Raw genomic sequence first — 14,737 nt, 5'->3', positions numbered from 1 at the left:
CTCGTCATCAATCATGCTAAGCTATACCTATCAATGATTCATCATCGTCGAAAAGTATCAATAGCCCTTAAAGTCTGAGGTCAAAGGTCGTTGAAGGACAATGTTCATGATGTTTAGTAAGAATAAAGAGAATCGTAATAATCATGCACCTATACAAAATGTATACTATAGTTACACGCCGTGATTGGAAATACTGTAAATTGATTTAAGATGAAGGCTGTGCATCGTACAATTCATCACTTTCTCTTTAAACTTTCGCTTTACCCACATCCACACCCCCACACACTCTCTCCCCCTCCTCCATATCTCTTGTCCTTGTGTGTGTGTGTGTGTGTGTGTGTGTGTGTGTGTATGTAATTAAATGATATGTATGAGGATGTTCTTTAGTTTTGATGGCTTTATAGAAATCGAATTTATTTTATTATCTTATTTCTGATAGCGATCATAAGAGTAACAATAATGAGAGCGTAACGGCGAAGACGTTATAATGTCAATGATGGTGATAATCTTAGCACCAATGACGACATCAATAAGTAATATTTCCCTTTAAACTCATCATACACAAACTAGCACATTTCAGGTAAACAAACGCTCTTGTGCCATATTTATATATGTTATGTCGTTCAGTGACCAGTATCATTGGGATATCAATGTATCCTTTAAAAGGTTAAACCATGTGAATTCACTATTACATAAGAGACATTTATTGGTGCATTATAAGGCCAAAAAAAAAAAATGGTTTGTTTGCCCTTCGCGACCGACCGAAAATCACGGAAATTTCGGGTCGCGTTTTTTTTTTTTTTTTTTTTTTTTTTTTTTTTTTGCTCTTTCAAAGTTATGTTTTTTCCACAAATTTCATCTTCTACAAATTTGTGAATGATTTTAAGCCCAAAATTATCCATTTTAAGCTAGAGAAAGAATTAAAAAAGTCTAAAAATGTTTGTTTTTTGGGTTTTTGTTTTTTTTATCTCATCGACCCGTCGTAACTGTGTTCGGGCTGCGCGGGTCCACAGGCTACCAGTTATTCGCGCTAGCTTGCGCATTGGCGCTGCTCACGCACTGCCATGCCATCCAATACATGCAAAGCATGTACAGTGTAACTGCTTTTCGTTTGCTTGCGATCGGCGGTCATGCCAGACAAGAAGCATTGATAGAATTAGAAGCGCACGCATTTCTGGGTCATTTTACTCACGATCCGATCCCGGCTTCGCAGCAGCGTGGCAGTTGACATGTTAGAACTAATTTACTTGTGTCGATTTTTAGAAAAGTAAAAACATATTCGATATTCAGCGATACAGTAAATGGATCTGATTGCGTTCAGTTTCATTTTACACAGTCATTTCACAAATGAATATTTTCATTCGTTCAGAATGATCTCACAATGAAGATAGGCGCAAAAAGGATCACGAAATCGGCCCTTCCGTGTACTTTTTAAGAACGCATGCACAAAATGTGAAGAGATAATACTAGGGAGAAAAAAAAAATCATGAAATCATCGCAGTCCCGCTTACATATTTCAGGTAGAAATCGTCCCAAAAAGGATCATGAATTCGGCCGACCGCGTCGTACACCTTTCAAAAGCTCATGTACGAAATGCGAAGAGATTATAGAGGAGAAAAAAAAAAATAAAGGACACATTTGGTACGTGCATCATAAAAGATTACAGCCGAATAAAAATTCATGAAATCAACGCAATCCCGTTGAAATTTGAGGAAATAATAGGCGCAAAAAGGATCTTGAATTCAGTCCTGCATGCCGTGTTGGTTATCAAAACGCATGAACAAGTGCGACGAGATTATCGGGAGAAAAATAAAAAACACATTTTTACCCTTCTGGTGCGTGCATTACAAAAGATAACATCCGAAGTAATTAATGAAATCGCCACAAACCCGCTGATATTTGAGGTAGAAATAGGCGCAAAAAGGAACGTAAATTCGGCCGTGTCGTATACCTTTTAAGAACGCATGTACGAAATGGGAAGAGATTAGAGGGAGAAAAATAAAGGACACATTTTCATCCCCTTTTGGCGCTTGCATCATATAGATTACAGCCGAGTAGTAATTCATGAAAATATCGCAATCCCGTTAAAATTTGAGTAAACAATAATAGGCGCAAAAAGAATCTCGAATTCGGCCCTGCATGCAGTGTGTAGTTTTGAAAACGCATGCACAAATGCGAAGAGATTATCGGGAGAAATATAAAGAACGCATTTTCAACCCTTCTGGTGCATGTATCACAAAAGATTACAGCCGGAATAATAACGAAATATCGCAACCCCGCTGATATTTGATGTAGAAATAGGCGCTAAAAGGATCGTAAATTCGGCCGTGTCGTATACGCATGTACGAAATGCGAAGAGATTATAGGGAGAAAAATACATGACACATTTTCAACCCCTTTTTGCCCGTGCATCATAAAGATTACAGCCGAATAATAATTCATGAAATCATCGCAATCCCGTTGAAGTTTGAGGAAACAATAGGCGCAAAAAGAATCATGATTTTTGGCTGTGTCGTATATCTTTTAAGAACGCATTTACGGAATGCGAAGAGATTATGGGGACAAAAATAAAGAACGCATTTTCAACCATTCTAGCTGGTGCGTGCATCACAAAAGATTACATCCGAAGTAATGAAATCGTCACAATCCCGCTGACATTTGAGGAAGAAATAGGCGCAAAAAAAGTATCATGAATTCGGCCGTGTGGTACATCTTTTAAGAACGCACTTTTTTTATACGAAATTCGAAGAGTTTATCGGGAAAAAATAAAGGACGCATTTTCAACCCCTTTTGGCGCGTGAATCGTAAAATATTACAGCCGAATTAATTCATGAAATCGTCACAATCCCGCTAATATTTGAGGTGGAAATGGGCGCAAAAAGGATTGCGAATTCGGCCCTGCATGTCGTGTACCTTTCAAGAACGCATGCACAAATGCGAAGAGATTATCGGGAGAAAAATAAAGAACCCCTTGTATCGCGTGCATCAGAAAATATCACAGCTAAAATAATTAATTAAATCATCGCAATCCAACTGACCACCAAGAGCAGGTTACGCAGCAAGTTCGTGCGCTGATGTTTAGAAAAAGTCACAAACGCATTTGATATAATCTGATTTTGTTCATTATCATTTTACACTAATTCACAAACAAACATTCTAATTTTTTCCTGTCTTTATTTTTAAATTTCTTGTGCAATAATTATAATGCAAGTTAAAAAAAAATATTAATCTGTAAAATGTACACGAGGGGGGTACATCCATAAAAAACAAGAAAATAAGTTTGCAAGTCATTTAATGTTTTTTATGTTGTTGTTGTTGACCGGTAAATTTTCTGTTCACACCTGTAAAAATGGTAAAACGGGGCATTTACCGGTCCGACAGAGACAGGTCGGACCGGCAGAAAAAATGGGTTAGTGCGCAGCCCTTCACACGATGGCTACTTTTGCAGCATCCGTTACCAGCTGTCATGGCACCAAAACTGTTTGGAGTTCAGTTGCCAGCATCTCACTGGAAGGTACTTTTTTGGAGCTGTTTGCAAAATTTAACAAAGATGAACGTTAGTGTTTGTCAGTGAGTGTTTCTGCCTCGCGTGCCGGGCCCTGGCAAGACGTAAATTTGAATGAATCTCTTGGAGTTTTGAGTGCATTGACATGGAAAAAAGGGTACCCTGTATTATTAAAAAAAAAAAAAAAAAAAAAAAAAAAAAAAAAAAACGACCGACCGACCCTCTTGGGTTTTGACAATTAAGGGCAAACAAACAATTTTTTTTTTTTGGCCTAATTATAGGTCCCATATTTGTTATACTCGTAACAAGCATGCAGTCATGTAGGCCTATCTATTTTTATAGTGAACTTTGCTTGTATGCCTTCTTATGCAGTTTGTTTTATCTTCTTGATAGGAATTTGATGTCCAAGATCGAACTTATATGTTCATGTTTGGCAGGATTCAAGTATTTGATACTGAAAACCGCTTGAAGTATCATTTCCACATGACTCTTTTGAACTTCTGAAGGTTATGGCACAGAAAATCATTGTATGTAGTCAAAACATAAGATTCATACTTGAATAAATCCACACACTTGAATTTAAAAATGATATTTACATATAACAAAAATAAAATAATAAAATTGTTTTAACCCTGACCCCATCATGTTTTCGCATTATGACCATAGCTCAACTCTAATTTATACACAGACACAGTGGGGAATGGGGGGTCGATCGAGGGGCGCACTTGGCGCGAGCCCCCCCCCCCCCCTTTTTTTTTTGTTAAAACAAAAGAAATAAAAAGAAAAAATGGAGGGGGCGCGTGCACCCCCGCCCCACCGATTTATGGAATTCCTGGATCCGCCCCTGAGACACTTTATATAGTAGCACTTTCTCGAGGCCTTTTTAAAGTTCAGTGCAAAAAGCATGCATATTAGTGAATTAATGCACACAATGCAATATTAGTTGCGTGTGAGCAATCTTGCAGGCAAATGAAATTTGCTCTTCATTATAACATGACCTTTTCATGTAAATTAGCAAAATGGACGATCCCATTGTGCGATCAATAAAACTACAACTTAATTCTATTAGTGTGGTATCAATGACAAAAGATCAATATCGTTGATTAATATGAAGATACTTAATACCGAGGCTATGGTGTCTATGTACTGATGAAGTACAAAAATTTCAAAAATAAAGTAAAACCCATCCTTGAATTGAAAAGTGGTGACATAACCAACGAGTTAATGCACTATTAATGGGACGAAGACTTTGCGCGCTAAGTGCTAATTAATTAAACAACTTGGCCGTTTTTGTCAACTGACAATTGAAATTAATGCTCGTGTACAAGGGAACAAAGGAATAGACCTTACATGCTCCTAACGGATTTTACGGAGATAAAAAAAAAATACTTAACAACCAGAGAGAGCGCGTTCACTTAAACCATTCCTTACGGGAACCTGGCTGCCTGTGTATCAAATCTATGGGGATTTCAGAATCCGGCATGGAACGGGTTAACCAACACTGAGGTTATTGGGAAAACAGAATTTGAGAATCCAAATAAGATTTTTCCTTCTGCCCCTCGCTGCAGTGATGATGATCATACAATGACGATGATTAATTTCAAAATCGTCTTAACAGCATATACGTCTGGTTGATATTGTAGTTTGAAAGCACTTTCTTTCTGTTTATCAAACCTACAATATGTAATGTTAATGTACGCAATCAGAGTGTGGTTAAAGACCTACCATTCTGATAAACATTCAGACAGTGGTCACAACGCCTGTCCTTCACCATGTTTTACAGAAATTCAATATTGAATTTGAATGTGCTATACAGTAGACATCAAACCGCGAAACGCTACCTTTAGGGTAGAAATTGGAAATGTTGTTATATACCCTCCGAAGCTGTGTAAGCATCAATATTTTGGCTTCTATTAATTCCCTAGACAACGACCTTTAACAACAACGTTTCCTTCGTTGTTCCAGTAACGATTGAGATGTTATCAGACAAATTTTTTTCAGTAACTATAAAATTAATTTCGATAACCGAGTGGAACAATAGGTGCATGAAGAGCGCAACAGACAGACTGATGAAGAATAGTGTTCATGGTTAGCGGATCCCGCCAAAATACTAATAAGGGATAGACAAGGGGTAATATAAAGAGCAACAAGAACTATACACTGTGCATGCCGTACAGTGTATCTGCTAAGAAGATATTGCTTCAGTTTTCGCTTGAATGAGGTTACAGTGGTACAACTTATAAGTTCCGTAGGGAGTTCGTTCCAATATTTGGGCCCAGTGAACATAATGTTTTTTTCGCGAAAATTGTTCGGATACGTGGAAGGTAATATGCGTAACGTTGACGAGTTGGATAATCATGACCTGTATAATTTCTTGTAAACATTTGAGAAAATACATCTGGTAATTGGCCAGTTGAAAGTTGAAACATAAACAGGCCAACGTTGTAATAAAATAACTCGGGAATTTTCAAAATTTTGTTACTAACAAAAAGTTCGTTCGTGTGGGATAGATATCCAGTGTGGTGAACATTCTAACAGCGCGTTTTTGTACAAGAAATAACGAATCGATAAGGTTTTTAGAAGCATTTCCCCACGCCAGAATTCCATAGTTGAGATAGGGAGATATCAAAGTTGAATATATGCTCTGTAGAATATTACATGGAAAATAATAGCTAAGTTTGTTAAGAATCCCGGTATTTCTAGCAATAATTCTGCTTACATAATTAACATGGGCTCTCCAAGATAAATCATCATTATTACACCAGTATTGTCAAATCAGTTTTCTTAGGATTAGTATAACTAACATCATTCACTTTTATACTATAAGTGATTAGTCAGCTTTGTTGTACATAAATTTCATTCAAATTTGTATCTTCCTTTCTCATGTCATTCTAACAGAGTAATACGTTTCTAAGAGCTCATTGTTTTACAGCAGTCAATTTACTTTAACACGCACATATTATATGATAATCAATATTATATATAAATGTATATGTATGTACTAGTGATGTTTTACAGCAGTCAATTTACACTATATCTGTAAAGACTGTCACACGCTTGACATATATCATAACAAATGCGAATGTCACTTTACCGATTAAAAGTCCTGCGTCTTGTGGCATTGCACGTGAGATGCGCACTCTGTCCAGAATCTTATTTTCCGTGAGATAATGTGTTTATATCTAACTGAGATATCTTTAAGCTATTACTCTACTCCCTTTGAAAGAGTGCTGACAGGAGGTTCATGCATTCCTGTAAATATACTATCTAGTATGAACGTGCTCTGAAGTTTATTCAAAATTTTCCTCTTTTCCACTTAAAAGCTTACATTAACTGCTTATAGGTGTTTTGGGCACGCGCGGATGAGTTTTTGTTTTGTTTTTGTTTGTTTTTTTTCTAAAAACTCAGTGCTCTTCAAGTGCACATTCGTCTGCTCGGCAAGTGCAAATTCTGGTACAAATGAAACACACGCTGACACAGAGTGGCTTTTTAGGTGTATTGCACACACATACACACACACACACACACACACACACACACCACACACACACACACACACACCACATATATATATATATATATATATATATATATATATATATGAAGAGTTTGTTTGCAAAAACCGATAAGTCCATTTTTGAAGATTTTGAAGTATGGTCTCTGTCATAAAGTACAAAATAATACCTTTTAAATGATATATTTGTCACTACATATAAAGGTATATTTTTGAAGTCTGGTCAAAAGAAGCAAAAATTTTCTTATTATTCTCTTTATTTTTCTTGACCCTTAATCGCAAATATCTCCATTTAACAACTGGACTTATCGGTTTTTGCAAACAAACTCTTCATATATATATATATTATATAATATATATATATATATACACTCACACGCATGCACTCTCATGGAATTGCTATGAAATAATACGACCCTCCTTTAGAGAGAGATTTCGTAATGTCAGGGAAATTGTGGTACAGGATCGTCACCATGATAAATAAAATGAACTTATAGGTCTTGAATTCAGTTAAGTCCATGCACCTGATTTATAGTGCATCCTGCATGTGATGGGACAAGATGTGTTACCTTACAAACTCCCCTTCTGCTAGGATTTTAAAATTGTTAGAATGACTGGCAGTGCTACAACGTTGAAGCAGTGCCATCACTGAACAGTATACTCAGCATCCTCATCGTCGTCACTCGCATCCGACTTAGCCAGAGTCCATAATTATCTTTTGTTCGGCAGCAATTTTCCTTTTCGCGTTAAATATTACATCAGTTTATATCAGTAGGGTGGTGGTTACTAGTATCAGCTTGGAGGGACGCATGGTGGGTATCCATGGCGACTGGAAAAGAGGATGCAATTTTACTGTTTGAGAGGAGTCGTGGTCAACAATCGAGTACGGCTGGTCTCCAAGGAGAGTGTCGAGTAGGAATAAACATTAAACCACAAAGAGAGAAGGATTTAATGACTTCCACAAGCATCACGAGACAAAAGAGGAACTCCAGTTACAAAAAAAGAAAAAAAGAACTTGTGTCATGTTCAAAACAGTGTATGCCCCGTTAAAAGCATACTGAGGTGTATACCCATCGACATCTCAGTCATGGTCATGAACGGTCATATCACATTTAAGTTATTTATTTCACACAGGAAATGCGGGAAGGTTACCCCAACAAATATATGCTTTCAAGAAATGAAAAATGGGGGGGGGGGGGGGGGGGGGAAGCATTGATGGCTTTTCTGCCGTCGGGATGATTATACATATTGTACAAACGTGTGCAGCACGTGTCTGTGTGTGGATGACTATAAGAATTAAAATTTAATGGCAACTGGAATCATACGCAGCAGCATGAAAGCAGTCCTGGCAATGATATATGTGTTCGCGATGATTTATTCATCAGCACCAACATCCATATAAACAATACATAATCGGCTTTTGTTAGAATTCACGGTCAATGTTTTAAGATTTTAACATCATCACGTGTCTCATACCAATCTCCTCTGACGGCATCACCCATACAGGCCCAGTTCTTTCAAGAACCTAACCGACAGTTCTTAAACCTGTTCTTCACGGCACGAAGTGGCATGGCTTTCTCAAAATCAGTTGAATAGGTAAAACCAATTAGGGCAACAGCAGAAAAAAAAATCAAAATAGTAAACATAAGTAGCTTCGAGATATAGGTCAGACACAATCATAGGTTGAAGTCATTACTCAATATGCATATTTTCGGGAAAATCGCAGTCCTTAATATATCTATGTTTATATGTATATATATCAGGCGCGCCGGAAGCAGTTTTGGATTGGGGGGGGGGGGGGGCAAATATTGGAGGGGGCTCACGATAGACCATACACAATATGTTACACAATATACACATACACACACACACACACACACACACACACACACACACACACATCTATATATATATACATATATGTGTGTGTGCGTATATATATACATATGTAAAGTGGCGTACGGTGGGTCGAAACATTGGGGGTGGGCACCTTGTGGAAAAGTAATTTTGACAGTGTGTATGCATTTGCGTGTGTGCGTGCGCAATAATGGGACTACAATACATTACGGAATGTGATACATTCAACAACGCAGTCATTGAGCAACATTGTAAGTTTTCCTTACATGGATTATGGAATGACGGTGTGAAACGACAAATTATATACTGTCAGCAACATCAGGAGAATTGCATAACAATAAAATGCGAGCGAGCGGAGCGAGAGAGCTTGAAAATTTTGACATTTGACAGTCCCAAAACTGCCGTTTGTAGCTATATCTTTCGCTTTGGAAATTAAGGGGGGGGGGGGGCATCGGGCGCAACTGCTGGCGATTACTGGCGGCAACATCAGGAGAATGGCATAACCATTCAATGCGAGCGAGCGAAGCGAGCGAGCTTGAAAATTTTGACATTCTACAGTCCCAAAACTGGGGTTTGTAGCTATATCTTTCGCTTTGGAAATTAATGGGGGCGCATCGGGCGCAACTGCTGGCAATTACTGGCAGCAACATTAGGAGAATGGCATAACCATTGTAATGTAAAGTGGGTCGTAATAAATTACATGATAAAATATGGTATTATAAAGAGTCAAAACGTAATGTGGAATTATTGAAACAGAATTTATTTTTAGAGGAATGGACAGATATTTATAGTATTAACAATGTTAATTTGGCATATAAATGTTTTAATGATAAATTATTATATTATTATGAAAATAATATTCCTTTATGCAGAATAAGAATTAACCGCAATAAACCAAGAAATCCTTGGATTACAAAAGGTATTTTGAAATCCATAAAAACTCGTAATTTTTTGTATAAGTTACACATTCGTAACCCAACTGAATATAATTTGAATATGTATAAAGTTTATCGAAATAAATTGACAAAATTGATTCGTTTATCCCGCAGATTATATTTTTCTGACAGAATGAAAAAGGTTTCTTCGAATATTAATGCAACATGGAAAATTATTAAAGAGGTCCTAGGTAAAAAGCCTGATTCTCCGCCAGCGGATGATATCACATTAAACGGTATTAAAATAAATGATCCCAATATGTATGCTAATTCATTTAACTCATTTTTCGTTAATATCGGTCCGGAACTTGCTACTAAAATTAGCAATACTTCTGCTCATTTTACAGATTATCTTTTTGACCAAAATCAAGAGTCTATTTATCTTAATCCAACAAGTCCCAGTGAAATCATTAGTATCACTAAATCTTTAAATAGCTCTAAATCTTGTGGCTCTGATAAAATAAGTATGATGTTATTGAAAGAAATAGTTTATCCACTCGCAGAACCGTTAAGTTATATATTTAATCTTTCTTTATCACAAGGTATTTTCCCTGATCTGCTGAAAATAGCGAAAGTAAATCCTGTACATAAAAAAGATGATCCTCATGAAATTAGCAATTATCGTCCTATTTCTTTATTGCCTAGTATATCCAAAATCTTAGAAAAAATTGTTTATAATAGACTTCTTAAATTTATTAATAAGTATGATTTACTTATTCCCAATCAATATGGTTTCAGAAAAAATTATTCAACTGATTTAGCACTAACACAAATTTATGACAAAATTACGAGTGCTTTTGCAAACAAAGAACATGTTGCAGGTATATTTTGTGATTTGAGTAAAGCATTTGATACTCTTGATCATTCTATTTTACTCACGAAACTTAGTCATTATGGTATTCGAGGACAAGCACATTTATGGCTTAAAGATTATCTAACTAATAGAAGACAATATGTTATTTTTAATGGTTGTGAATCTGACCCCCTTTTGATTAAATGTGGTGTTCCTCAAGGCTCAATTCTAGGCCCATTATTATTCCTTCTTTATGTTAATGATATTATAAATACATCCTCTCTTCTCTCTTTTGTTCTATTTGCTGACGATACGAATATATTTTATTCTCATAAAGATCTTAAGATTTTAAATGACACTCTAAATATTGAAATTAGTAAAGTATCAAATTGGTTTAAGTCTAATAAACTTTCTTTGAATATAAAAAAGACTCATTTTATTCATTTCAAACTTCATTCTCATAATGAAGATACGTTGATACATATTAACATTGATGATATCCCATTAGAAAAGAAAATGAATTCAAAATTTCTAGGAGTATATATAGATGAAAGTTTGACTTGGAATGAGCATTTACATCATGTTACAACGTGTATTTCTAGAAATATAGGGATAATTTCCAAGCTGAAGTTCTTTCTTCCTCGTTCAACTTTATTTCTATTATATAATTCCTTAATTCTCCCATATATAAGTTATTGCAATGTTGTATGGGGTACTTGCGGCTCTACCAAAATAAATTCTATATTTAAATTACAAAAGAAAGTTATACGTATTTGTACAGGATCGCATTTTCTGGCTCATACTGATTCTTTATTTCATGAGCTTAAAACATTGAAGGTTTTTGATTTGAATATTATTCAAGTAGCAGTAATTATGTTCAAATATATACATCATCAACTTCCATCATCGTTTGATAACATGTTTAGGTTCAATACTTCTGTCCATTCGTACCCTACTCGTATATGTAGAAATTTCCACCTTTTGAATCCCAAATTATTAGTGACACATAAATCTATAAGATATTCGGGTCCGGATATTTGGAATAATCTCCCGGATAATATAAAGTCTTGTTCAAGTATTTATTCTTTGAAAGCTTCACTTAAACGATATTTGATACAATTATATTCTCCAAACCAATTGAACTAACAAATATTTATAGTATAGATTGTCATCTTATTGTCAATCTCTATTTTCTTCCTTCAACTGCATCTTGCACTCTCACCTGCAACTGCACTGCACTCACCTGATCACCTTCCTCCAAGAGAGTTATGTCGTTGGATAGTCATTTTATGAGGCCTCCATCCATTTCAAGTTTAAACGCTTATGATGGTGGTCTCCTGCATTCAATTATCTCTGTTGTTTACTGAAAAATACTGTATATTTTATTTCATGTTTCTGTGTATCAACATTGCTCAATGCAATCACCTATGTGAATCTATTTATGTACTGTTATCGATTCATTTCATTGCACTTGTTATTCTTTGTCTTTGTACTTTTTGAAGTTTGCATTCAAATTGCATTTGATTGAATGCAGAAATAAAAGCAAACAAACAAACAAACAAACCATTCAATGCGAGCGAGCGAAGCGAGCGAGCTTGAAAATTTTGACATTCTACAGTCCCGAAACTGGCGTTTGTAGCTATATCTTTCGCTTTGGAAATTAATGGGGGGGGGGGGGCGCATCGGGCGCAACTGCTGGCAATTACTGGCTGCAACATTAGGAGAATGGCATAATGATTCAATACGAGCAAGCGAAGCGAGCGAGCTTGAAAATTTTGACATTCTACAGTCAAAAAACTGCCGTTGTAGCTATGTTTTTCGCTTTGGAAATTAAGGGGGAGGCGCACCGGGCTCAACTGCTGGCAATTACTGGCTGCAACGTTAGGAAAATGGCATAACGAATAAATTTGACGATTAATTTTGACATTTTACAGTCCCCAAACTGCCGTTTGTAGCTATATATTTATTTTTTTTTTTAGCTTTGGAAATTAAGGGGGCGGCAGGCGCAACTGCTGGCAATTACTGCAATAGCTGCAACATTAGGAGAATGGCATATAGCGATTGAATGCGAGCGAGCGAGCTTGGAAATTTTGACATTTTACAGTCCAAAAACTGCCGTTTGTAGCTATGTTTTTTCGCGTTTATTCATTTATATACATATCTATCTTATTTTATCTATTTTTATTCATTTGTTTATTTATTCATTTATTCTTTTTATTTTTATTTATTTATTTATTTATTTTTTGAGGGGGGGCTTTTTTGGGGGCAAAAATGCGTTTGGCCCCCCCCCCATTTTTTGGATTGGGGGGGGGGGGGAGCCGCCCCCCCCCCCCCCACTTCCGGGGCCTATGATATATATATATATATATATAGAGAGAGAGAGAGAGAGAGAGAGAGAGAGAGAGACATAGGAAGTTTTTCAATGCCAAAACAGACATCAATTTGAGATATTTGAGATACTAAAGCTGATAAAAAAAAAACAGCAAAAAATTGAAATATAATACTTCAACATACATCTTCAATTTTTTTTTATTATGTATAGGTGTACAGTATCATTGAAGAGATTTCATTTTTCGCCATTTGTATCACCTCTTTGTTTGAAATGATTTTGTTTCGTTTCTCTATCTTTGATTTATTCTGGTTTATGTCAATATTGTCGACTATTTTGTTTCTCAGTCACTCTGAAAAACAGCCTCTTGGCTGACTGAGGGTTAAAATAACAAATAAACAAACTTCACTTTAAAATGAATTATGTGAAATCACTGTATTTCATTCATATAAGAGTTACTTTGCTACGTATAATTATTGTTTCCATTATAATCATAAATGTCATAGTTCTATATCTCCTCAGTTATTCAAGCAATGCCAACTAAATGGATAACTTTTCAGGTAGAGTCTGATAAAATGCATGAAAGGCAAACTGAAGAGAAAGTTATATGGGACAAATTAATGGTCTTGAAACAAGAATAATCTTCCTTCCAACCGGTAGCTTGCGGCTGGTTGGCTAAAACAATCAACAAGGAGCATTCACTACATCTACATCTTGTCGATATTTTGAGTAGGAAACACCCATATTGCGGCCATGCCTGTATAGATGCTTGTGTTATTATGATTTCTGTGTGCTGGAAGTCTACAAAGTTTTTATTAATCTTACTTTTTTCCTTGAGCAGATTCGGAAGATGTAATATGCGTCGCCAAAACGTTGAATCTTTGAGACATGTACTGTATTTTTTTTTCCAAATTTACACTGCGTAGCAGGCAGACCATTATGACAATGTATTCGTATTCACCAGATTGAGTGCAATGAATGCGAGACGCTGTTCGTATAATGTGTCCTGACACTTGCAGGCATCTTCTGAGTCCCTTTATAGTTATATATAGTTAACCATTGTGTGTTTAGAGTACCAATGGACACATAAAACGTTGTACAAACTGCACAAATTGCTTGGCACAGAAAGGGTTGACGATAGCCAACAATCAGACCGAACGAAACAAAGGCAAACACAGCACCAAATGTTGTAGTTTAAAGAAAGCCTAGCAAAAGCCTACTCAGTCTGAGATGGTTGATACCGCGTTTTTACTTGTCGAATACTGATAACGACAAAACAGCGGACAAGTGAGCGGGCTCTGAGTAGATTTACCATTTCGCTTCATGAAGGTCGTATCGTTTGGCAGGAGCTGAAAACATCAGGAACGCAACGGAATCGGCTGGGGCATTTTTCGCTTCTAAATCCTCTCCATCCCTATATACATTGGGGCATGATTTTTGGGGGGGTTTTGTGATTCGCAAAGCCAATTGTTTCAGCTCTGCCTTGTCGAAATTATGGACTGTTTTTAGGTTGCTTTTATTATCTATTTATAATTTCTTTTTCTTTTCAGTACAGGCTTATTTCAGCAATGGCTGAAGCCATAAAATACCCAGCGCGCTCGACATGCTTCAAGTTGTGTTTTGCCAATCTACAATCCAGTGACTGGAGACATTGAAAACGCAGAGGGCGCTGTAATATACGGCACTGCGGCACTGCACACACATCCGCACATCATACGATACACATGAATACACCACTGATGAACGTACGTAGCCGATGACGATGTACTGTACTAGTACTACACACACATACATCAGTACGGTG

The sequence above is a fragment of the Diadema setosum genome, chromosome 2 (assembly GCF_964275005.1).
Source record: "Diadema setosum chromosome 2, eeDiaSeto1, whole genome shotgun sequence".
Classification (NCBI taxonomy): Eukaryota; Metazoa; Echinodermata; class Echinoidea; order Diadematoida; family Diadematidae; genus Diadema; species Diadema setosum.
The sequence above is the reverse complement of the archived record's forward strand: the minus strand, read 5'-3'. Positions refer to the sequence as shown.